Consider the following 24,095-nt stretch of genomic DNA (forward strand, 5'->3'; position numbering starts at 1 on the left):
TCAGGGGATGACTGCTTCAGGAACACAAGCCGAATATTGCTACATGCATGAGCCAGCTCATCTTCCTCCTGACATGCATTAGAAGTGTGTGTCAACCATTCTCAGTAGATTTCTCACACAAAGATGAATAATTTTCCGCAAGACTTGTTAAATCAAGGTTAGGATTGAAAAGTGACAGATGAAAAATTGAACCTCCCGAGGAAGCCAAACATTGGAACTGAACGATATGAAATTTCAATCTCTGCCTCTTTAAAGTCTCCAAATGCTTCGATCAGTTTATAGCTCAGGTTAATAAAACTAATCGACAAAATAGTTTCATTATCGTTGAGCCATTTCTGAGTACGGGAAAATAAGGTTTAGGGGGAAGGTGGACAGCAACATGAAGTTTCCCTTGTTCTGTGTTTGGTGTTCAGCTACTTCGGCCATGACCAAAATGCCATTCCCTTCTCCACTCCCTGCAATGAGTGGACATACTAAGAAACTGAGTTTTAACTCTGTGTCTAAAGTACCTTTGCTTTGATCACCTACTCTTCACTCCATCGGTGAGGGTGGGATTCCCTCCCTTATTAGTCACATTTACTCCAGCCCAGGAGAAAAGGACACTGTGCCCTGCAGGGCCGCATGGGAGCTGTAGTCTGGAACACAGCAAACAACCAGAGGCTGTACGAGGCAGACTTTGTAGTAACAAGAGGGCCAAGGTACCACTGGTTCCTAGGGGAGGATGTGATTGGCTTGCTTGAACAATTCTGTAGGCTGGCAAGGAACCACAGCCTGCCATGCAGGGATAAATAGGCATCGTACCTGGTCCCCATGATAAGGAACTTGTTGGGCTGGGGGATCCCATCCTTAGGAGCGGAGTGGGTAGGGGAACTTGCAGGTCGGCCATTCAGTGCCCTCCTACCTTTCCCCAAATGTCAAGACACATATAATATTGGGCCTTAACTTTAGGCCTTATACTACCAATTAATGCACTGAGCATTGTCCAGTCACTGGACGGGATCATGAGAATCCTGGATAGCCTGTGGTTGCTCATGTTAACCAGATTCTTCCTTATTTCTCTCCTGTTAAGTTGTAAGCTTCATGTGGATAACAGTTGTGTTTCTTGTTTTCCATTGTAGCCTGAGCACCTCACAGAGCATGGCACATTAGGTAGTTAATTAACTCGTTAACTAATTATCTTCATCAGCTCTCCAAGAGCCACAGCACCTAAACAGTCTTTAAATCTATGATTCTAGGGTGTCAGCTTCATGTTGACAGAGAAAAACAACAACAACAACAACATGATATTATTAACATCAGCACCCTGCCATCTTCGATATATCCTCATCTTGTTCTTCCTGGAGCTCTCAGGAAAACAAATACCACGTTTCAATCTCTTAATATCATTCTAGACATGCTAATTGAGAGTTTGCGGGCCACGGAAGTATAGCCTTGACAGAAATGCACAACCAAAAAAAAAAAAAAAAAAAAAAAAAAAAAAGCCAGTCTCTAGCCAGTGAAAACAAGAGAGTGACCCTCCTGGCCAGTCAGCACCACCACAAACCCTTCCCCTCAGCACCCACTCTAAATGTCAGAAGCAGCACACGCAACGTGCTGCCCTCTTCAACATGTATAATTCTGGAAGATGAGTCAGCCTCTCTGCCTCCCCCTTATTCCCTCTTTATAATTCAAAGCCAAAGCCCACTCTCAAATAGTGTTTCTTAAATGTTGACTCAAGAATAAAATATACTGAGAGACGATTGTTTAAAGTCAGTGTAGCAATATCTGCCCAAAGAAGAAATAAAATAATGAGTACCAATGTCCAGATGGCTTTTATGATTAATAAACTGGATTAAATCATGTCTGAAATCTGTGAGCTTTCTCCTTATATATTTCAATTTTTAATTATTTCAGCTGATTGTAATTTCAATTAATGAAAGCAAACCCGGCACAGCAGCCTTTGGAAGTGATTTCAGTCAGAAGAAAACTATCTATAATTAACTGTTTCACCTGAGATTAGAAAATATCTCATTCTTTACAATTTTCTCCCTAATACGTCTTAGTGGAAAGAAGTCAGAAGACTGGCATCTCCATTTTATAAGCTATTTGGACTTGGAGATCACTCCATCTCTCCCGGCTTCAATTTCCTTATCTGTGTAAAATGGGAACAATAATACTTGTCTTGCCAAGTCATTTTGCAAAATAAATGAGATAGTACTGATGAAAATGCTCTGAAAAGTACAAAACGTTATGTACAAATGTAAGATACTGTTAGACCAAAAGTTCCTTGGTATTTTCATCCCATGCTTTTTCCCTGGATCCTTCAGTTATTTTTCTGTCCATACGTGGAATAAAAACTAAAATGTTGCTCTTGTACCACGACGCTGCTCTCTGTACCGGCACCATTCACACAGGCAGCCCAGATTTAATCTCAGACCCCAAGCCCAGCTCATCTGTGCAGTAATGATTAAGAGCATGGTCTCTAGACCAATTGCCTAGATTAGGATTCTTGTTCTGCCAGCTTCTTGCTGCGTAGCCTAGAACACATCACTTAACCTCTCTGAGCCCCGGGTTCTTCTACCATAAAATCGGGGTAATAATGGAGTCTCTCTCACAAGGTCCTGGTAAGCGTTAATGGGTTCACAGATGTCATACATACAGATGGTGCCAGAAGCATAGCAAACCCTCAATAGGTCTGGTTGTTATTAGTACCGTTACCTCTGGCCACTGTCCACCTTCCAACCTGCTTCTCCCCCAGTGGTCCCTACCATCCAGCAGGTCACCTGTTTCTGTGCAGAGTTGAGGGCTGGAACCTCCTACTCAGCCATCTTGCTGACGTCCTTCCTCAATCTCTGAGAGCTTTGCACTTCCTTCTCCACTTTTCCTTTTTTCTTGTCTTTTTTTTTTTTCTTTTGTCCTCTCTTCTCTAATTAAGGTCACTGGTCCCATGCATTTTTTAGTTTAACAGTGCTTTGCAAAGATACTCGGATGCTTTGGGCTCACAAAAACATGGCTAATCAAAGTTAAATGGTACTTATAATTGATATGAAATGAAAGTGATAAAATGGTTTTTTAAAAGTTTTAACTCTTTCAGGTTAGTCTCTTACTATTAGGAATCAATATCTAACCAAACATCTATTGTTTAATGTTTTGCTAGATTTGGAAAGCATATTTTTAATACTTTTAGTTTCTTAATGTTTAATACAGAGATGTCTCTATGTAATGTATGCTCAATAAGTATTAAATAATGACACAGGGCCAGCTACATAATTTGCCAAGTTCAATGCACAATGAAACACAGTCTCTACGAGATCTGGGGGTCAATCTCCCCTTCCCACCAGGCCCTCCGCACAAACCACAGCCACCTACTCTCAGGGATCGCAGCCTCCTCTCAGGATGCACTCCGGACCTGGAAGGGGATGAGCCAGAGCACCAGGTGCTGCTCGTACCCCCCTGAGACTCCCTGGCAGGTGCCTGACACAGCCCATCCACGTGCCCATATCCAGCCCTGCCCAGGGAAAGGGGGATGGTAGAAGGGGGGGCTTCTTCCCAACCACACAACCCAGTTAGTTGCTGCTTAGACTGAGTGGCAGTGGTGCAGGGCAGGCACGGCCCAGGCACCAGGTGGCCAAGAACCTAACCCAGGAAGGGGGTGAAGGGTAAAGGGAGGCAGAAGTCCACATGTGTCAGGCTCTAAGCCCTGGGCACATGCTCCCACGTGCTCACAAATTCAAAGATAAAATTAATAAGAATTTCAAGATGGCAATTACAGAGCATTATATCCCAAACACAGTACTCTTCCGAGTGTGGGGTCCCATGCAACCGCACTGGTCACTTACTTACCAGTGAATCTAACCCGAATCTGACCTGAAGACGTGTGTCCGTTCGGCTGAGGCAGTGGAGGTAAATGTCAATCAAAAAGGAAAACAGACATATTACCTCAAGTATGTTTCTACTTCTTTATTCTCATCAGGCGTCAACTAGTATTTACCCAGTACATATTGAGTATTATGTTAGAATCCACTAAGATTGCTGCATCTTAGAAAGACAGAGTTTGGCTACATATTTAATTGCATGAAACAACTCTTCTTGAATCACATTAGATTATTAGGATACTAATGATGAGAAGAAAGAGGAAGAGGAAGCAGGAGCGGAGAGAAGGAGGAGAGAGAAGAGGAGTAAGTATGAATGATAACAAAACAGAGCTTATATTTTTAGTAAACCCAAACAATTCCTACTGATTTCTTCTTGCAGATCAAAAAAATCAGAATATATTGTCAGTCAGGCATGATAAGACAAAAGTCAGAAAGTCAATGTTTATATCATTAGTTACATAACTAACTTGCTATGACTTCTCCTATTTTAAAACAAATAACTCAATTTAGTTAATGCGAAAAGCATTTTACTAGGTTTTAAGGGTCCCAGGAGCTACCTTTGTTTTCTAAGCATGTATTTATGCAGTTTTATTTCCATAGTATGCATAGGGGCTTTTTAAATACTTACAAAGATATTTGCTGCAAATGTTTTTATTTACTGGTTGAACTATGGTTATAGACTCTTTTTGTTTATATCGAACTGAATTTCCAAAGTTGTAGAATGACATTTATATCAATTACCTCAAAAAAGGTGGGTTTTTTCTGCTGCTATTACTCCTTTTCTTTTCCAAGCAAGACAAAAGTCTAAGTTGATCTTAAAAAGCTGGAAAGATGTATCTTTAGTTACATTTAGTCTATGTGTTAAAGATTTTTTAAAGTATTTTGAAAGTACTAGTCTAGTACTTTGCCTTGCCTTTCCAGTTTTGTTTTAAATTTATGACCTATAAATAAATGCTCTTAAAGATTTTTTTTCCCCTATCCTGAGAAAAACTATGGTCATTTGGGTGTGTAGAGTGAGCTCTGACGACTGTCCATTGAGTACCTACCATGAGCTGTATTTCTTCTGTATATCATGTAATAATTTCATACTCACAAAAGCCATTTGAAATAAATGCTACTCATCCCCCCAATTTCTTGTTTAACAGATGAAGAAACTGAAGTTCAGATAGATTAAGTAATTTGACCAAGGACAAAACAATCCCCAAATGGATTCAGCCCACTCCCGAAAGGTTCTAAAACTGTTGCTGTTTCCTCCTGAGATGTTGCCATCCTTCTAAGGGTGACAACTTTATATTTTATCTTAAGAGATGGTGGTTTTATTTTATTTAAGATTTATTTATTTGAGAAAGAGAGCACGAGTGGGTGGAAGGGTAGAGGGAGAGAGAGAAGCAGACTCCTCACTCAGCAGGGAGCCTGACGTGGGACTAGATCCCAGGATCCTGAGATCATGACCTGAGCTGAAGGCAGACAATTAGCCAACTGAGCCACCCAGGTGCCCCGAGATGGAGGTCTTAAAGTTGCAGTTTGAAAAGAGATGAGGCACAAATTTAATAAGCCTAAATGTTTTCCAAAAATCAGTTTCCTAAATCTTTAGTTACATGGACATACATTGGGACGTTCTTTTACTGGGCTTGAATATAACATCTCTAATGACCAGTACTCTCAACTCACAAACAACAGAGTTGTAAGCCTTTAAAGTATTCCACTTTAGTTTTACTTGAGCCCCAGTGGGGGCAGGTAGAGGGAGGTGTTGGTGTAGGCAAGCATGGCCAGATGGCTATGTCTCTTAAAAAGGGAAGAATGAGGGATGCCTGAGTGGCTCAGTCAGGTGAGCACCCAACTCTTGATCTCAACTCAGGTCTTGATCTCAGGGTCATGAATTCGAGCCCCATGTTGGGCTCTACGCTGGGCATGGAGTCTACTTGAAAAAAAAAAAAAAGAAGGGAAGAATGCCTGGAAAATGAGTGTCCTGCTTTGTGACAAAGGATTGGAAAATATAGGCTTGCCTAGATGGTGCCACTTCCAAGGTCACCCAGCACACAAAACATGAGGGTCTTGTTTCCTTGCGCTATGAGTGCCTGCAATGAGTCTTCAACTCTGTCAGAGTATGGGAGTGTGTTAAAGAGAACCAAACAGGTGGTCTCTGATTCCTTTGGCCTACTTAGGAGCCATCCAGAACAGTCTCCGTTTCCTTATGTATCCAGTGAGTCATTTAGACTCTGAGGCCTTTAATTTTCACTAGCCTGCGTGCCCCATGCCTAGAACACACTAGGAACCCACATTTTAAGAAATTAAATGTCTGAGCCTTTCAATATTTTGAAATGAAGAAGTTGTACTTCTTTACGACCATCTTTAAATGTCAAATGAGTCGGTCTATTCTACAGATGCCTGTTCTACTAAGAAACTGCCTTGGGGAAAAAATGCTTTTCAAAAAAATTGCCAGAGTTCCCATATTGACAAAATTTACTCTGAGGAAAAAATTGACAACCTGTTATTCTTGGCAATGTTAATGACAGAACCAGATAAATTGCATATACACCCTGGTGAATTTTTTAGGGTCCCTCATTAATATAGCTAAACAACAAGGAATCTAGTAGGAAATTGTGGATTCAAAGCTATGAAACGTATGGAGGCAAACCCACTCTATTTTAGATTAACTACTGAGCCATGAAACTCCAGTTCTGATTTATAAAGTGTCGGCACACATCATGAAGACACAGGGGATCATAACCACCAGAAGAAAAAGGATGAAAATATCCAACAATATTTGTCATTGTGTAAGTGTTTACCACAACACAGACTTTGCGGAAAGACTTTTATTAACAGGAAAAAACGTATTTTTCTTTAATTGCAGTAATTCCTGTTAGCATTATCTGGTAGGTCTCACGGTATTTCAATACTATTTGTCAATACATAAACTATGTAAGCTACATTATTTATTTAATATAGTAATTCACGATCTTTTTAAAATCACAGATCCTTTGAGGGAAATGATGAAAACTCTGGATCCAATTTTCAGAAAAATGCATATTCACACAAAATTGTGCCCAAAATTGCTGGTGATTCACAGACTTCAGATTAACAATTCTATATCTATGAATGTCTAGGAGCTACTCATATCTTTAAATATATGCATATTTCTTAAATATTATGTATCATATAATATGTATATCTTCTGCAACAGCTTGGGTTTGAGACTAGTTTATAGAAGAAATCACACTCTAATGTTATCATTTACTATAAATTAAGCTTATAGGAAATAAAAGCTATTTAAACTTTATTATCTAACTAGTAGAGTATCACTGATCTCTGGTGGATAACGTAATAATAAAAAAACACTAAACAAAGAGAATAACATTTTAGTAATGAGCAAATTTGGAGTATATTAGAATTTGAGAAAACTTACTTTCATTTAGCATAATACACCAAATATTTATGAAGCAAGAGAAATAAAAACAAAAGAAAGGGGCATCTTGTGGCACAGTCAGTTGAGTATCCAACTCTCAGTTTCAGCTCAAGTCATGATCTGAGGGTCATGAGATTGAGCCCCACGTTGGGCTCTGCACTTGGCTCAGAGTTTGTTTGAAATTCTCTCTCCCTCTCCCTCCGCCCCTCCTACTCATGCTTTCTCCCTACCTTCCTCCTTCTCTCTCTCTCTCTCTCTTCTAAATAAATAAAATCTTTTAAAAAAAGAAGAAAAGAAAAGAAAAATCTAGTTTGCTCATTTTAGCACCAATGATTTTAGGATGCTAACTAGTCTTCAACCCTTTGCTTGGCTGTGATGTTTGAACCTGTCTCATCACAGGGACAAGGGATCATTTTTTCATTCCACCCTTTCACTCGGTCAAAAACATCCCCTTATCTTCCATGAAAACATGGATCGTCTTGGCTCAAAAGCTCTCCTCAAAACTCTACCTTGACCATAGTGCCACATGCCGCTGCAGAGTAGCCGGAATTCCTTCCAGGACGGAAAAGCTTGGAGAAAGGGGGGCCACCATAACTGGCAAGTCTGTGGGTGGAAATACTGGTTCTTAAAGGAGCTGGTTCATCTGATTCATCTTTCCATCTTTCCCCCATGACAACTCCATGGTGAGTCATACAGCAAGGAAGCTGATTGGAGAAATACACACACACACACACACACACACACACCCCTTAAATTATAAGGTTCCAGAACTTCAGTCTTGCACATAATGCACACTGTATATAATGGTCTGCAGAAGCCAATACTCTTACTGCAAAGAGCAGCTGCTCCATGTTTTTGCAGGGAAATTAAATTCTTTTCTTGTTGCTTTTTTTTCCGTGTAAGTTAGAAGCAAGCACTTGCCACCTGGACTCTTTCTGGTCTTCAGCTTCTGTTTGAATGCTAAAACAAGCCTGGTAGGCCAGTGGATGAAAAGTACACTCCAAAGCCCAGATTAGAAATAAAAGTGAGGTTTGTTCATGTTTTACTCATATTACTGAAATAAAGCCTTCATCAGGATGTAACTTCATGATTCCAATACCACACTGTGGAGTCAGTCAACACCAGAGAAGACAGCCAATTGAATTACCTAATCCTGTATGCCTATTTCCTTCCTTTGAATTCCTCCAAAAATCACACATATGGGACTATGAAGGTGCCTTGTAATATTGGTGTGTTGTTATTTGTGTGTTGTTATTTGTAATTGACCAGATTATATAACACCTTTGTGGTCATAAATTATACAGATCCTTCTTTCAAAACTCATAGTACTAGGTCCTCAGGAACACGTTGCTGCTTTGTTGAAATGGAAGGCAAATATATGATTTGCTCTTAAGTGAGTTTACAAATAGCATGTAGATCATGGGCTGTTTCATTTCTCAAGTAGGCTGTGCAGAATTGAAAATATACAAGTCCTTTTTGAAAAGTTAATAAAAGTGCAGAGAAACATTTAGCGTAGCACACGCAGGTCCATAGCAAGGCTTCAAGCTTAGCTCTTTGTAAGTCTTAGGAGTTCAATAAATATTTGGCTGGAAACATGAGACAATGGTTGAAGAGAGAGTTGTCTCAGTCTTACAAATGGATTTTTTTGAAAATAATTGTCTGCCACAAGTTAATTAATTAATGGCAGTAGAGTTTACTTGAGAGGTTTCTAAACACATTAATATCACAACAGAAAGAGATTTTATGAACTCTACACGCCACCCTACTTAGATTGAAAGGCTCACGCTATTCCCGATAGCTACATCTAATAATACAAAGACCTACTTTTTATAATTATTGATGCATTCTATGGGAAATGTAATCAATGAACACTTCTCATACTTCGGGGGTTCTCAAGGGATCACAAGACGCTCATCCACTAAAGCTACAGTGAGTCCTAGACCCTAGCTCACTAACCCCTCCAACTGACAAGAACCTGACTCCTAACACAAAAATATATCCTATGCCTGTGTCTACATTCATTTAAGCACAAGAATAAGGAAATGTACAACCTATTAAGTATATATTTAAGGAAATGGAGGAATAAGGAAATGCACGCAGCCTGGATTGATGTAGGCCATGACTAGTTGGTTGGGAAGACGTTGAAAAGCTAATTTCTATTACAAATAAATATTATTAGTTTTATACTTCACTTGAGAAGAGCAAAGCTTTTATGTCAACTAGGGTGTTAAAACAATGTTGTGTGGGCCTTGCCGCCTAGGGTAAAATATGTTTGCATTTCACTGCCATACAAAATTATAGGTTATTTTCCTTTATTTTCTGACATATTTATTCAACCAATATTTACTGAGCGCCTACTAGCTGGTGTGAGGGAAACTCATAACCAGCCCCTGTGTGTGTGGTCCTCATGATATGCTGTGATTATTGAATTAGCCAGATCTTGTTCTATTGTGGGAGCTGTAACGTGGGCAGAGAGAGGACCTGCACATAAAAGGCAGAATTTCACAGGAGACAAGAAGTCATTCAGTTTGTCACTAACATGAGAAAGGGCTCTTTCTGAGCCTAGAAATCAGAACTGAAGAGGAGGTATTAGTTGGGCAGAATTCTGTAGATAGTACGTGCCCAGAGCACTGGAAGGGTCGGGGGACTGAATATGCTATATATCAATATAAAGGAAGAACCTACTTTCCTTGGGTCAATTTGGTCCTCCTGGTTCTGCATAAGAATGATTCCAAGAGGGCGCCTGGGGGGCTCAGTTGGTTAAGCCATTAAGCTTCTGGGATCCAGCCTTGCTTCCAGGCTCCCAGCTCCGTGGGGAGCCTGCTTGTTTCTCTCCCTGTGCCTCTCCCTCCTACCCCTGTGCATACCCCCCCCCAAACAAACAAATAAATAAATAATTTTTTTAAAGGAATGATTCCAAGTAAGTAAGTCAGGGTCCAGTATTGTTTCTATACCTGTCTCCTCCAAGGCCCCAACTTCTCATTAGCAATCACTACCAGTTAGTAGGCTGTGAGAGGAGACAGTGTGTGTCATACAATATGGTCGGTTATATTTGGAATGCTATGGGGACTCAGAGCAAAGAGGAATACATTGAGTGAGGTCAGGAAGTCTTTCCCAAGCTGGGATTTGAAGACTGAGTAGGAGAAAGGAAGGACATTCTAGAAAACAGGAACAGCATAAGCAAAGGTACGGAGGTGTTGAAAATATTTGTTTTATTTGGGGATGGGAAGTGAGCCATCTGAGGTGGCTAGAAGAAAGGAGAAAAGGTGATAGTAAAACAATTGTCAATGCCTTTGACAAAAAGAAAAGTCTTACTTAAAACAGAAGTGTGTTAACTCAGCACTAATACAGCTGCCACGGGTTCTGCCCTGTGTTCAGTCTGTGAAGTGACAAATATTACAGGGGGTAAAATGTTTGGAGTCTAGTTCTATCTCTGTCATTAATTAGACGTAGGACCTTGAACAAGCAACCAACTTTTGTACTTCAGCGTCCTCAACTATAACAAAAACAAGGGAAGGCAAATAATCTTTTCAATGTTAAAGATGCAGTGTGATCTTCAGGGACATGAGTATGAAAAATGTACCTTCATACATAGCAAATATTTATTCCACAAATGTGTGTTATGTCATACTCTACACAGCACAGTGGGGACTTAGGAATGAAACCGGCGTGGAGGAGTTTTAAGGCAGTGAAAATGCTCTATATGATACTATAGTGATGGGTACATGTCATTACACTTTTGTCCAAACCCATAGAAGGTACAACACCAACAGTGAACTCTTATGTACACCATGGACTTTAGGGGATAATGATGTGTCACTGTACGTTCATCAGTGTTCTTGGGGCTGAGGGGAAGGTAGGAAACTCCTACGCAGCCATTTTGCTGACATCATTCTATGTGGAACCCTGCAGGGCCCCTCCTCAGAGTCCCTCTGTAGCAACTAAAATTTGAGCACCCTCACTTCTAGAGTGGAGCCCCGGAAATTTTAAACAAATATCCCAAGTCAGTCTGCGACACATAGTCCGCGAGCCATACTGTAAAAAACATTTCAAATACAAAGGTTTCAGTTCAGACCTGTCCCTTCATGTTCATGTTTGTGCTTTTTTGATAGTATAGTATTTCCCGTATTAAAGACAAACACTGAATAACAAAACTATTTTTTATCTAAAATACATTATGGGGGCGCCTGGGTGGCTCGGTCGTTAAGCGTCTGCCTTCAGCTCAGGGCATGATCCCTGGGTCCTGGGATCGAGCCCCACATCAGGCTCCTCCGCTGGGAGCCTGCTTCTTCCTCTCCCACTCCCCCTGCTTGTGTTCCCTCTCTCGCTGGCTCTCTCTCTCTCTGTCAGCTAAATAAATAAAAGATCTTTAAAAAAAAATACATTATGGGGACAGCCGGGGGGGCTCAGACAGCTGAGCATCTGACTCTTGATTTCTGCTCAGGTCAAGATCTCATGGTCATGGGATGGAGCCCCACAGCTCCGGCTCCCTGTTCAGCAGAGAGGGCTCCTCTCCTTCTCCCTCTGCCCCTCTGCGCATGCTCGCTCTCTCGCTCTCAAATAAATAAATAAATAAATCTTTTTAAATAAATAAATAAAATAAAATACATTAGGACATCCTGTCTTTGTTTAAGCCAAGTGGGCATCCTCTGCCATTAAATATGATTGATAAAGTAAAGTGGCCTCAATTAACCAAGAACAAGCCACTATCAATACTAAATTGCTAAAATTGTTAACATCATTGAAAATAGAAAAGAGAAATAAATGGGCCTTTTCAGGCAAGGGCTTAATAAGAGAGATGGTTTCACTAGCCAAGAAAATAAAAGCATTCCTTATGTCAGAAGAAGTTTGGCAAAAAACCATTGGAGCCAAAGCTTACCAGGGACACTTATAAATTAGCTCTCACTACTATCCCCTGTCGTCCAGTTAGCGCTGGGGTATACAGCAATTCTTAAAAATTGTGGTCCTGAGACCAACAGCAGCATCACCTGGGATACTGTTGAAATGTAATTTCTCAGCTCCACGCCACCCCGACCTCCTGAGTTAGAAGCTTTGGGGATTGAACCCATCAAGCTGTGTTTCAATGAGCTGTGACAAAATTCTCGTGGTAGAGACGGTGCTCATTGGTGGGGGTGTGGAGAAACTGGAGCCCTTGGGCACTGATGGTGGGAATGTAAAACAGTGCAGCCACTAAGGAACACAGCGTGGAGGTCACTCAAAAACTGAAAAGCCATATGATCCAGCAACCCCACTTCTGGGTCTTGGATCTCGAAAAGATCCCTGCAACTCCCATGTTCATTGCGGTATTCATCATAGCCACGACATGGAAACAACCTAAAATCCCGTGGTCCGATGAATGGATAAAGCCAACGTGGTACACACACACACAACGGAATACCAGCTAATCTTTGGGAAGAAGGAAATTCTGCAATATATGACAACACAGATGAACCTGGAGGACATTATGCTGAGTGAAATAAGACAATTACAGGAGGATGAACACGGCATGATTCTACTTACATGAGGTTTCTAAGGAGGTCAAAAAGATAGAAGCAGAGAATAGAATGGTGGTTGCCAGGGACTGAGAAATCGAGATTATTAACAATGAGCTTAACGTTTCAGTTAAGCAAAATGAAAAAGCTCTAAAGATCTGCTGTACGACCCTGTACCTACAGCCAACAGTGTGGTGTTGAAAATGCTTGAAAAGTTATGAAGAGGGCTAAGTGTTCTCTGGGATGGGATAGGATAGGAAAGGATAGGATAGGATAGGATAGGATAGGATAAGATAGGACAGGATAGGACAGGACAGGACAGAAATCTGGTGGCTGATGCAGGCTAAAGTCTGAGAACCTCTAGTGTAGACAGAACATGCTATTTCTGGGGCGCCTGGGTGGCACAGCGGTTAAGCGTCTGCCTTCGGCTCAGGGCGTGATCCCGGCGTCATGGGATCGAGCCCCACATCAGGCTCCTCTGCTGAAAGCCTGCCTCTTCCTCTCCCACTCCCCCTGCTTGTGTTCCCTCTCTCGCTGGCTGTCTCTATCTCTGTCGAATAAATAAATAAAATCTTTAAAAAAAAAAAAAAGAACATGCTATTTCTGTATCTTGCAGCTGAATCAGATGCTCTAACCCTTTACAGCTCCCTCCTCCCACCTCTTGTCTATGCCTCCCCCCCTCACTGGAAAAATCCTTTGGTTCAATTTGATTAGCATTACAGTTTACTAGGTGTGTCCATACACATTATCTCATTTGATCCTCATAGTAATCCATGCAATAGGCAGGGATTATTCCCATTTTATAAATGAGACAACTGAACTGGAGAGATTAAGAGATTTACATGAAATCACACAACTATTAATTAGCAGAGCCAGAACCTAAATTCTACACCTTTGCTCATTCGCTAATCCAACCTGCCTTTCTGTTGACTAAATTTAGCTACTTTCTTTATTGATTTCTTTAAGGATTTAGTCCAGAGTTTCTCTACCTCCACACTATTGACATTTTGAGCTGCGAGGCTCTTCGTTGTGAGTCCCTGCTCCCGCCCCATTGTGAAGATGTTTAGTGGCATCCCCGCCCTCTACCCACTAGATGGCAGTAGCACCCTTCCCTCAGTTGTTAGAACCAACACTATCTCCAGACACTGTCCCATGTCTCCAGGAGGGGTGAGGGGGCAAAGCCATCCCTGTTGAGAACAACTGATGTAGTTTAACTAAACTTCCATCAGAATCATCTGGAGACCTTCTTAAACTTCAGGTGGCTGGGCCCCATCCTGCGTTTCTGGTTCAAGAGATCTGACGCCATCTGACAACTTGCATCTTTAACGAGTTCCCAGGTGATGCTAATGCTGTTGGTCTGGGGACCCCACTTTGAGAATCACCTGTCTAAACCACTGATGAAGTCAGAAAGTACATCTGGAAAACGTGTATTTGCTATTGAAAATATTTCATCGCAAAAAAATGAATAATCAAAACAAGCAAATCCATGGCATGGTAGGTCTGTATGTACAACTTCTTCCTAACCACCCAAGCTGACAGGGAGCTGCGATGAGGTTTCCATTATTAACACGTGGCCCTTGAATATTATTTAAACAAAAAGTACTCTTACGCTGCTGAGTGGAAAATCCCTCATGCTTCTTACTACCCGCATCGCTTTATGAAATTTTAAAATTTATGAGACCTTCAAATCTCTCTTGTGATACAGGAAAGATGACATTCTCATTCTTTTTTGCTTACCACGGTTACTAGAGTTAACAAGCCAGATCAAGAGTTAAAATGAATAATACTCTCCCTCCCACAACTATGGAAGAGATCATATTCTATAATGAATTTGAAACACTCCCTCTGTGAGAGACAGAAATCCTGAAGTCCTGGGCAAAGAACTTTTTGATAGCTGTTGATCCTGAGAAGCTAAAACAAATGTTTTTCTGTGGATAAAAGATTCTGTTTTGTTGCTGCCTGGATTTCAAGGAACTATTAATGTGCTTCATTCAAGATATACAAAAACTACCTTCTTGGATATAGGAGGAGTTAAGATGGTGGAGGAGTGGGGGACCCCTTTTTCAGCCGGTCCCCTGAGTCGAGCTGGATAGGTACCAGACCAGCTTAAACCACGGAAGCAGCCTGAGACACAGGAAGATACATCTGGATCTCTACAAATGAACATCTCCAGTGCTGAGTATTGAGGTAGGAAGCGGGGAGCCATGAAACCGCGCACAGATATCGGAAGATAAACGGAAGGGGGAGGGAGTCGCCGCGTTCGGGCGCCGGGAAGCGGTGGCCACCTGCACAGGGGAGCTGGCGGATTCGAAGACGGCACCCGCGAGGGAGCGGACTGAGACCAGTGAGCCGGGAGCGCGCGCCACTAGGCATCTCGCGGAACTCCAGAATCCCGGTGTGCTCACTGGATCCAGACTGAGACCGGGAGCTCCGGGAGCGCGCGCAGGGCGGCTGGCAGCTGGCGGGCCACCTGCACGGGGGAGCAGGCGGACTCGCGGACGGCAGACTGAGACCCTGAGCCGGGAGCGCGCGCCACCAGGCATCTCAAGGAACTCTGGAATCCCGGTGTGCTCACCGGAAATAGACTGAGACCCGGAGATCGGGGAGCGTGTGCGGGGCAGCTGGCGGCTGGTGGCGTTAGAAACACAAAGGACAGAGACGCACCAGCCCTGGAAGTGAGGGCTGGGATGCCGGGTGTGGGGCGCACATCCCGGGACGCTGCAGGGTTGAGTAGCACCAACAGTAACAGAGTTAAAGTGGCCAGAACATCAGTGGAGAAGGGGCCGCAATCCCTCTGTTCTGTGACAGAGGCTGAAATTCGGCCGCTGCTGCTCTGACTCTCAGAAGAGGCACAGCAAACCGCCAGGGAAAGCCGCCAGAGAACAAAAGCCTGGAAATACCGGCTCACAGCGTGCCCATCCCCATCCCTCCTCGCAGGGGACACGGAGACTCTACCCAAACAGGGCTGCCTGAGTATCGGCGCGGCAGGCCCCTCCCCCAGAACACAGAAGGCAGGCGGAAAAATCAATAAGCCCACAACCTATTATTAAAATAAATAAATAAATAAATAACATTTTTCAGAGCATGAAGGATTAAATTTTTGAAGTAGATCCATTGGCAAATGATTACTAATTTAAATTTCTCTCCTGAGTGTTTCAAAGAAAAAGAAGGCTGAGGAAATATACTCTGTGATTCTGGGAACCGATATTTGATAAATCCTAGCCCAAACTCACTTTCCTAGATATTCACAATGGGCATTATCACATTACAGATTTTGCAATGTCCTGAAGTAAAGAATCAGATTATATTGGTTGAACTCCCAAAGTTTCTGAAACTTGTTTAACCATTGAAACACCTTTATGTTCTAGTAATAATAACTGAAATCTTAAATAAATTTGGGAATGCTGCCTTAACATCTTAAAATATTTTAAACTTCAGTAATAAATTCACAAAGAAAGATTTTAAAGACTTTCTTAGTTTTCTTTTCAAAAGTAATATCAGATTTTGAACAAAAATATTCAGAGACGACATATGCTCTCATTATTTTGTTGGCTCAACTTGTCAGTAACTCACTTAATCATATCAATGGTTATTCAAAGGGTTGGTAGCTGAACTAATGAAAAAAAGTGAAGTGTTATCCTTCATATGAGAAAAATAGGGATAATAACTCACTATTAGCACAGGGTAAAAGTCGTTTTTACCAGTAGTGACAAATATAAACAAATCCATACCTCTCTCTTTATTCATATGATAAGTGACAGACTTTCCATAACAGCTGGCAAAAGTTAGGGACAGGAAAATTCACAGAAGCAGGATACAAATAAAACCATCACTTTTTGAATTTTGGATTTTACCAATGCAGTTTAATAATTGAAAGATTTTTAAAGATATGCCTATATCCTTTTAAATATTTGTTATAGAGCATTTTTATGGATGTCCTCAATTTGACACCTAATTCCAGTGTAGATTTAAATTAAGACTTACTTATATTCATCTTTTCTAAAGGAAAATTTTCCATTTAGAAAGAAATTATTTTAGAGCTAACAAATTTAATATTTTTAATTTCATGTTACCATTTTTTTTTCATGTTACCATTTTTAATTTAAAATATCTTGTTAGGTTAATCTGATAAATCTAAATTCTTTGGGATAGATAGGCATATGAAAATAACAAGGGATAGATACCAAGTTAGTTCTAATAACCCTACTCAGGGTTTTATCCAGCTCATCCTCTCACTAATTTCCTTCTCTAGTGTTATAATTAGGAATGACAGTTAACATTTACAAGAGGCTGTGCTCAGTTTCTCTCCATTAATCTACAAAAGCACACTATGCACTGGCTTTAATCATTTCTATTCAGGTAACAAAATTGACATAATTTACAATTTGTCAGTGAGACACAGAGAGGGCAAGGTCAGGACTGGTAGCAGTTCTGTGTTCTTTCTCACCTTTATGCTCCAACATGTATTATCTCTGTCTGGCCTTGTACTTTGAACTCCTGGTTGACTCAAACAAACACTTTGAGGCCTACATCTTAGTTAATAACATATTTTTGTACCAAGAAGTGTATAATTGTAAAGCCAATATCAGGAGATGAGGAAAGTCCAAAGTGCTAAGACCAGCATTTTATCATTTTCTCCATTAGAGGCATCTGACAATTCTGAGGTTGTAAATAGAGGCTCAATGTTGAACTCTCAAAGAGATTCAAAGTCAAGGTTCACCAGCAATGAACAATTCAAAAAAAGAAATAAAGAAAACAAATTCCATTTACAGTAGTACCCAAAGGAATAAAACACCTATGTATATGTATAAATTTAACCAAGAAGATTGGAAGACTTAAGCTCTGAAAAATTACTGGAAATAAATTAAGAAGTCCTAAATAAATGGAAAGACATTCCATGTTCATGGATTGGAAAGACTTAATGTTGTTTAGTAATCAATACTACCCCAAAGCAATCTCACAGTTCGGTGCAATGCCTATTAAAATTCCAATGGCTTTTTTTTTTTTGCACGAATGAAAAATCTGACCCTCATATTCATGAAAGTACAGGAACTTACAATAGACAAAACCATCTTGAGAAAGAAGATCAAAAGTGGAAGGTCTGCATCTCCCAATTTCAACACTTAGTAAAGCTATAGTAATTAAGACAATGTGACACTGGCATCAGGATGGGCATATAGAGCAATGGAAAAAACTGAGAGTCCAGAAATAACTTCATACATTTATGTGTTGATTTTCTTTTCTTTTTCTTTTTTTGATTTATTTACTTGTTTTAGAAAGAGGGGTGGGGAGAAGCAGAGGAGAGAGAGAGAGTTCCAAGCTGACTCCACACTGAGCACAGAGCCCAACAAGGGGTTTGATTCCACCATCCTGAGATCACAACCTGAGCCAAACCAAGAGTCAGACGCCAACTGACTGCACCACCTGGTGCTCCTGGCCAATTGTTTTGCAACAAAGATACCCCACACTAATCCAATGAGGAAAAAAGAATAGATTCTTCAACAATTGGGGCTGGAACAGAATAGCCACATGCAAGGGATGAGTTGCACCCTACTCACATCATAATATAAAATATTAAATCAACATGGAGCAATGAACTAAATATAAGAGCTAAAATCAGAAAACCCTTAGACAAAAATATAGGGGTAAATTTTTCATGACCTTGGATTTGCAAAGGACTATTAGCTGTGACATCAAAAGTGGTACAAGCAACAAAAGAAAAATAGATAGATTGAACTTCATCAAAATTAAAAACTTTTTGTGCATAAAAGAATAGTAGAAAGTGAAAAGAGACTATACATAATGGGACAAAATATTTGCAAAATGTGTATCTGATGATGACGAATTCAGAATATATAAAAATACTTAAACTCAGCAGCAATGATCCCAGTAATTCCCATCTCCAACTACTTCCACTGGTTTGATACCCTCCACTTGATGGAGACCTTAGCCTACTGACTTGTCTAATAAATATAATATGACAAAAGTGATGTAAGCCAGTCACAAAAGGACAAATGTATGATTCTATGCATACGAAGCGTCTAGAAACAGTCAAATTATAGAAAGGGAAAGTAAAAAGAGTGCTTACCAAAGAGTTGGAGAATTAGTGTTTAACAGATATAGGATTTCAATGATTCAAGATGAAAAAGCCCTAGAGATGTGTAACAACAATAATGAACATATTAAATACTGTTGAACTACACTTAAAAATGGTTAAGATGGTAATTTTTATGTTATGTGTTTCTTACTATAGTAAAATAAGCATCCATTGAAAACTGATGGGGATGTTACTTCCATTAAAGTTATAAAAGATAGTGATTTCTACCTTGCTGTTAGTTTCTCTCTGTTGCTTTCTCAGCTTGCACCCTTTGATGAAGCGATCTGCCACCTTGGAGCAGCCCACATAACCAACAATCATGAGCCAGGTTAAAGTAGATTCTCCCCCAGTTGAGCTTTGAAATGACTACAGTCCCAGCTGATACCTTCACTGAAGCTTGTAGAGAGACCCTGAAACAAAAGGATCTACAGAGTAAGCCACGCCCAAATTTCGACCCATGGCTTGTGAGATAATAAATGTTGTTGTTTTAAGCCACTATGTTTGGGATAATTTATATTTTGGTAGGCAGCACATAGGTAAACTAATACGAGTCAATTAGAATTCAATGGGGTTTTATCTGTTAAAACTAATTATTTGATTCTAAAATTTATATGGGAATTAAATGTGCCAAGTATAGACAATTTTAAAGAGCAACAAGCTGGACACCTTGTGCCATCACATATTAAGACCTTTCATGAAGATACAGAAATAGAAATATGGAATTAGTGCAAGGAGAGACAAACTTGCTTACAGAACGCACAGAGTCAGAAAAGAACCACCGTATGCAACCACTTGCTTGATGGCATAGGTAACTTTGCAATGTAAAGGAAAGGATGATTGTTTCAATAAATAGTGCAGAGTCAACTGGACATATATAAGAAAAAAATTAATTTGGGTGCGCCTGGATGGCTCAGCCTTTAGCGTCTACCTTCAGCTCGGGTCATGATCCCAGGGTCCTGGGATCGAGCCCACTCGCTCCTGCTCAGCGGGAAGCCTGCTTCTCCCTCTCCCACTCCCCTTGCTTGTGTTTCTTCTCTCCCTGTCTCTCTCTGTCAAATAAATAAATAAAATCTTAAAAAAATAATTTGGCATCTATCTCACATGGATCTGTAATCCAATAGGTTTTGTAAACTAGTGGGAAAATTGTAAACCAAAGGTTTTTAAACAATAAAGTTTGAAGAAAAACATCAGGGAATATCTTCATGATATTTTCTTATGTATCTATTTCTTGAACACATTTCTAAGGTGCTGAAATATTCTGTTCCTTGATCTAGTACTGGCTACATAGTCATGTTTGATTTGTGAAAATCCACAAAGCTACCCACACTTATGGTATGTACTTTTCTCTATGAGTTTAAGAAGTAGATTTGAGAATACATATAAGAATATATAAGAATAAAAAACTCAAGAAAAAACAATTTAAGATCTAAATCTAACCAAATGTGTTAAAATGTCAAACCAGAAAGTTATAAAATACTTTTGAGAGAAATTAAAAACCTAAACAAATGGGGGGATATGCCATGTTATGAACTGAAGAACAATATTATAGATGTTAATCCTACCTAAATTGGTATGCAGATTCATTGCAATCCTAAACAACACTGACAGGGTTTTTAGCATAAATTGATCATTGAATTCTAGTATTTTCATAGAAATGCAAAGGGCCAAGAATAGTTAAAGCAATCTTAAAGAGTAAGAATAAAGTGGGAGAATTTACCTAGCTACATATGAAAACATGCTGTAAGGCTCCAGTAATTAAGAGAGTGGTACTGACATCAGGACAGATAAATAGCAGTGGGGCTGAAGAGTCAGCAATACATCCACACATATATGGACTTGATTTTTTTTTAATACATGTGGCATGGCAGAACAGTAGGAAAAAGACAACCTTTTTTCCCTTTGGAAAAACAATCTCGTCAATAAATGATTCTGGGTCAATTGGATATCTATATGGAAAACAAGAATTAGACTTGTTCCCAACATCAAATTATATATAAATGTAAATTCTAGACGAATTTGGGTCTAAATGCGTAAAAACAAAAAAACAAAACGTCAAGATCTTGAGATAGGCTTTTTCTTAAGTGGGACACAGAAAATATTTTTTCTTCAATTTTTATCTAAATTCTAGTTCGTTAACATTCTACATGCAATATTGGTTTCAGGAGTAGAATTCAGTGACCCATCACTTACATACAACATTCAGTGCTCAACAGGACAAGTGCCCTCCTGAATACCCATCCCCCCATCTAGCCCATCTCCCCACCCACCTCCCTCCATCAACCCTTGGTTTGTTCCTACCCTTAAGAGTCTCTTTTGGTTTGTTTCCTTATCTCTTTCCCCCTCTCCCATATGTTCATCCGTTTTGTTTCTTAAATTCCACATATGAGTGAAATCATATGCAGTATTTGTCTTTCTCCTGATTGACCTATTTCGCTTAGCATAGCCACCTCTAGTTCTATCCACATCACTGTGAATGGCAAGATTTCGTTCTTTTTGATGGCTGAGTAATATTCCATTGTGTGTATATATACCATCTTCTTTATCCGTTCATCAGTCAATGGACATTTACGGCTCTCTCCATAGTTTGGCGATGGTTGATTATGCTGCTATAAACATCAGGGTGCATGTACCCCTTTGAATCGTATTTTTGTATCCTTTGGGTAAATATATAGTAGTGCAATTCTGGATCATAGGGTGGTTCTAATTTTAAGGGACACAGAAAATACTAACCAAGATGGAAAAAGACTGATAAATTGGACCCCATTAAATAAGAAAATGTTTACCAAAGGCATCAAGACAGTGCAAATTTGAGGAACATAGAAGAAAGAACAAATATATTGGAACACAAGACTAATAAAAGGTTTCATAGGCAGAATCTATAAAGAATGCCTTTAAATTAATAAGAAAAAAAACCCAATCTGATAGAAAAAATCATGAGAAAATTGAATCGGCATTTCACCAAAGAAGAGGGGATATCCTAACTGCCAATACACATAGGAAAAGATGTCTAATCTCATTCATAATTATGGAAAAGTAGGCTAAAACTGTAATAATACAGCACAGTACACACACTAGGCCGAAACACAAGGTCTGACAATCCCAGGTGTGGACAGGGTTGTGGAACAGTGGGAACGGCAAAACACAACCAGTGGAAGGGAGTGTAATTGATACAAGCTCTTTGGAAAACTCTGACAAAACCTACTCCAAGTTGTCCTGTGTATACCCTTGTGACTCCGCCAACAGGAACACATGCAGATGTAGTAAATAAATGTACAAAATGTTTATTGAAGTAACATTTGTATTAGACCCAGACTGATGATCTAAATACCTATCTATGGTGAAAGTATAGAAAATCTCTGTAAATTCACACAATGGAATATTTTGCATCTGTGAAAAAGAATGAAATCCTGCTAAATGCAACAATAGACTTAGGTACTAAAATCATAATGCTAGTAAAAAAGCAAGACATGAAAAGAATACATACTCTATGTTTCCACTTATATGCATTTCAAAACCAGTCAAATATGGGAACAGTGAGGGGGGAGGAAGATAGTAATGACCCAGGAGAGGTGCAGGGGGGTGGTGGAGGGTCCTTCTGAAGTGCTGGTCAAGGTTACACGGGTGTTGGACCTCACTGAAGTATATTTTATGATCTGTGTACTCTTTTCTATGTATATTTCAATTTAAAAGTTAAAATTTTTTTTTTAATTAATTAAAAAAGATCTCTGTACCTGAATCCTTACTGTGGCCCTAGAAGATCCTGTCTTCTTCTGACAGAGCTGCTCATGTGTCCCATCATATGCCAGCATTCGCCAGCTCTTAGCCTCTAATTTTATGTCCCCCCCTCCCCGGAAAGCTGCTTTCTCAGTCTCGGATGCCAGCCATTTTCACTCAGCCTTAGCCTTTCTCCTGGTCCACCTCCTGCGCGGCCCCACCGGAAGGCCCAGATCCACAACCGGTGTGAGACACCACAGCCGGCCCTTTCCTCAAAGGTGGAAGAGGACACACTTAAAGGTCTGTCTTATACACTTTGTACATGCCCTCCTCAGGACATCACAAGCTCCCCCTCCAGAAAAACTGCTTTCTTCACGTTGTATGCAGCAGATACCTGGCACAGGGCTGGCAGGCAACAGACATTCAGAAGGGAGGAATGATGCTATCTTGACAATGTGTTTAACAAAACATACACCAGTGTCAAAGAACAGAGGGTAGTACAGACCGGACCAGAGGACAGGGATGCTTTTATGCTCCTTATTCTGAACAAAATGGATTTGATTACATATGTCTGAAAAGCTTCAATGTTTTGTTTTGTTTCCCCTGATTTTGCCTAAACTGACTTCAAACACCCCTCTGCCAGGTTCTAAGTAAGGTACATTTGCTATAATTATCTGATTACCAGAGATTAATAAACCTTTTCAGCTTGGCTCATAAATCACAGAGTTCTACAAGTGGGAGATTTTCAAAGAAAGGCGAAATCCCATTGCTTAGTCACTCTATTGTCTACTTGAATCAGTTTTAGAATCTAACAGCACTTCATGTTCAAAAGCATATAAAAGTATTGACTTTCTTTGAGATGAACATTATGTTCTAATGACCAAAAAAGTGATAAATATTGTATTGAATGAAAGTAAGACAAGCCCAGTATTTCAAAAGACTATAAATCTTTATGTTTTCCCAGATGAAAATACATTCCTATTTTATTACTAGAGAACAATTTGGAAAGATTTAAACTACTAAAGAGAGACTAAGTAATATTATGTCTGGTAAAAGAATGTGGATATTATTGTACCCGGCAGGGGTTTGTGGCTTGGAGAGTTGATAATAAAGAAATGCAGAGTGGGTGCCAGATTCAGTTGAGAAACAAGAGGAGAGACTACCAGCGGATGCCCGATGTAGCACCAGATCGGGGAAATCCTAGAGGAGGCTTCTAAGGACAGTAACCGAAGATTATTCATGCAGAAAGTTGTAGCGTTTATTAGACAGAAAACAGTGGATGGTATAATTCTGTTTGAATCTGATTTCAACCAATCCAGACTGAATGACATCTGTGCTACTATCTCAGAACCACTTAGAAGTAAATTTAGCTAGGAATCCTCCTCTAGCTCACCCTATCTTTCCTTCCGCTTCTCTTAAATTTTTGGCATTACTAAAGAAAATTCTATATAGAATCTCTGTACTGGGGCCTTTTTGATCAAGTATTTCTCATTTCGATTGGTGGCACCAGGACCAATGGCATGCTTAGTCAG

At 40.1% G+C, this 24,095-nt stretch overlaps 1 long non-coding RNA gene across 5 annotated transcripts in view; it reads right to left on the reverse strand.

The window, feature by feature from the left end:
* The window catches only part of LOC121101263, a 124,417-nt gene that overhangs the window by 43,894 nt on the left and 56,428 nt on the right, over nucleotides 1–24,095 (reverse strand). The window lies entirely within an intron of this gene.

This window comes from Ursus maritimus, unplaced genomic scaffold, assembly GCF_017311325.1.
Source record: "Ursus maritimus isolate PB19 unplaced genomic scaffold, ASM1731132v1 scaffold_10, whole genome shotgun sequence".
NCBI lineage: Eukaryota > Metazoa > Chordata > Mammalia > Carnivora > Ursidae > Ursus > Ursus maritimus.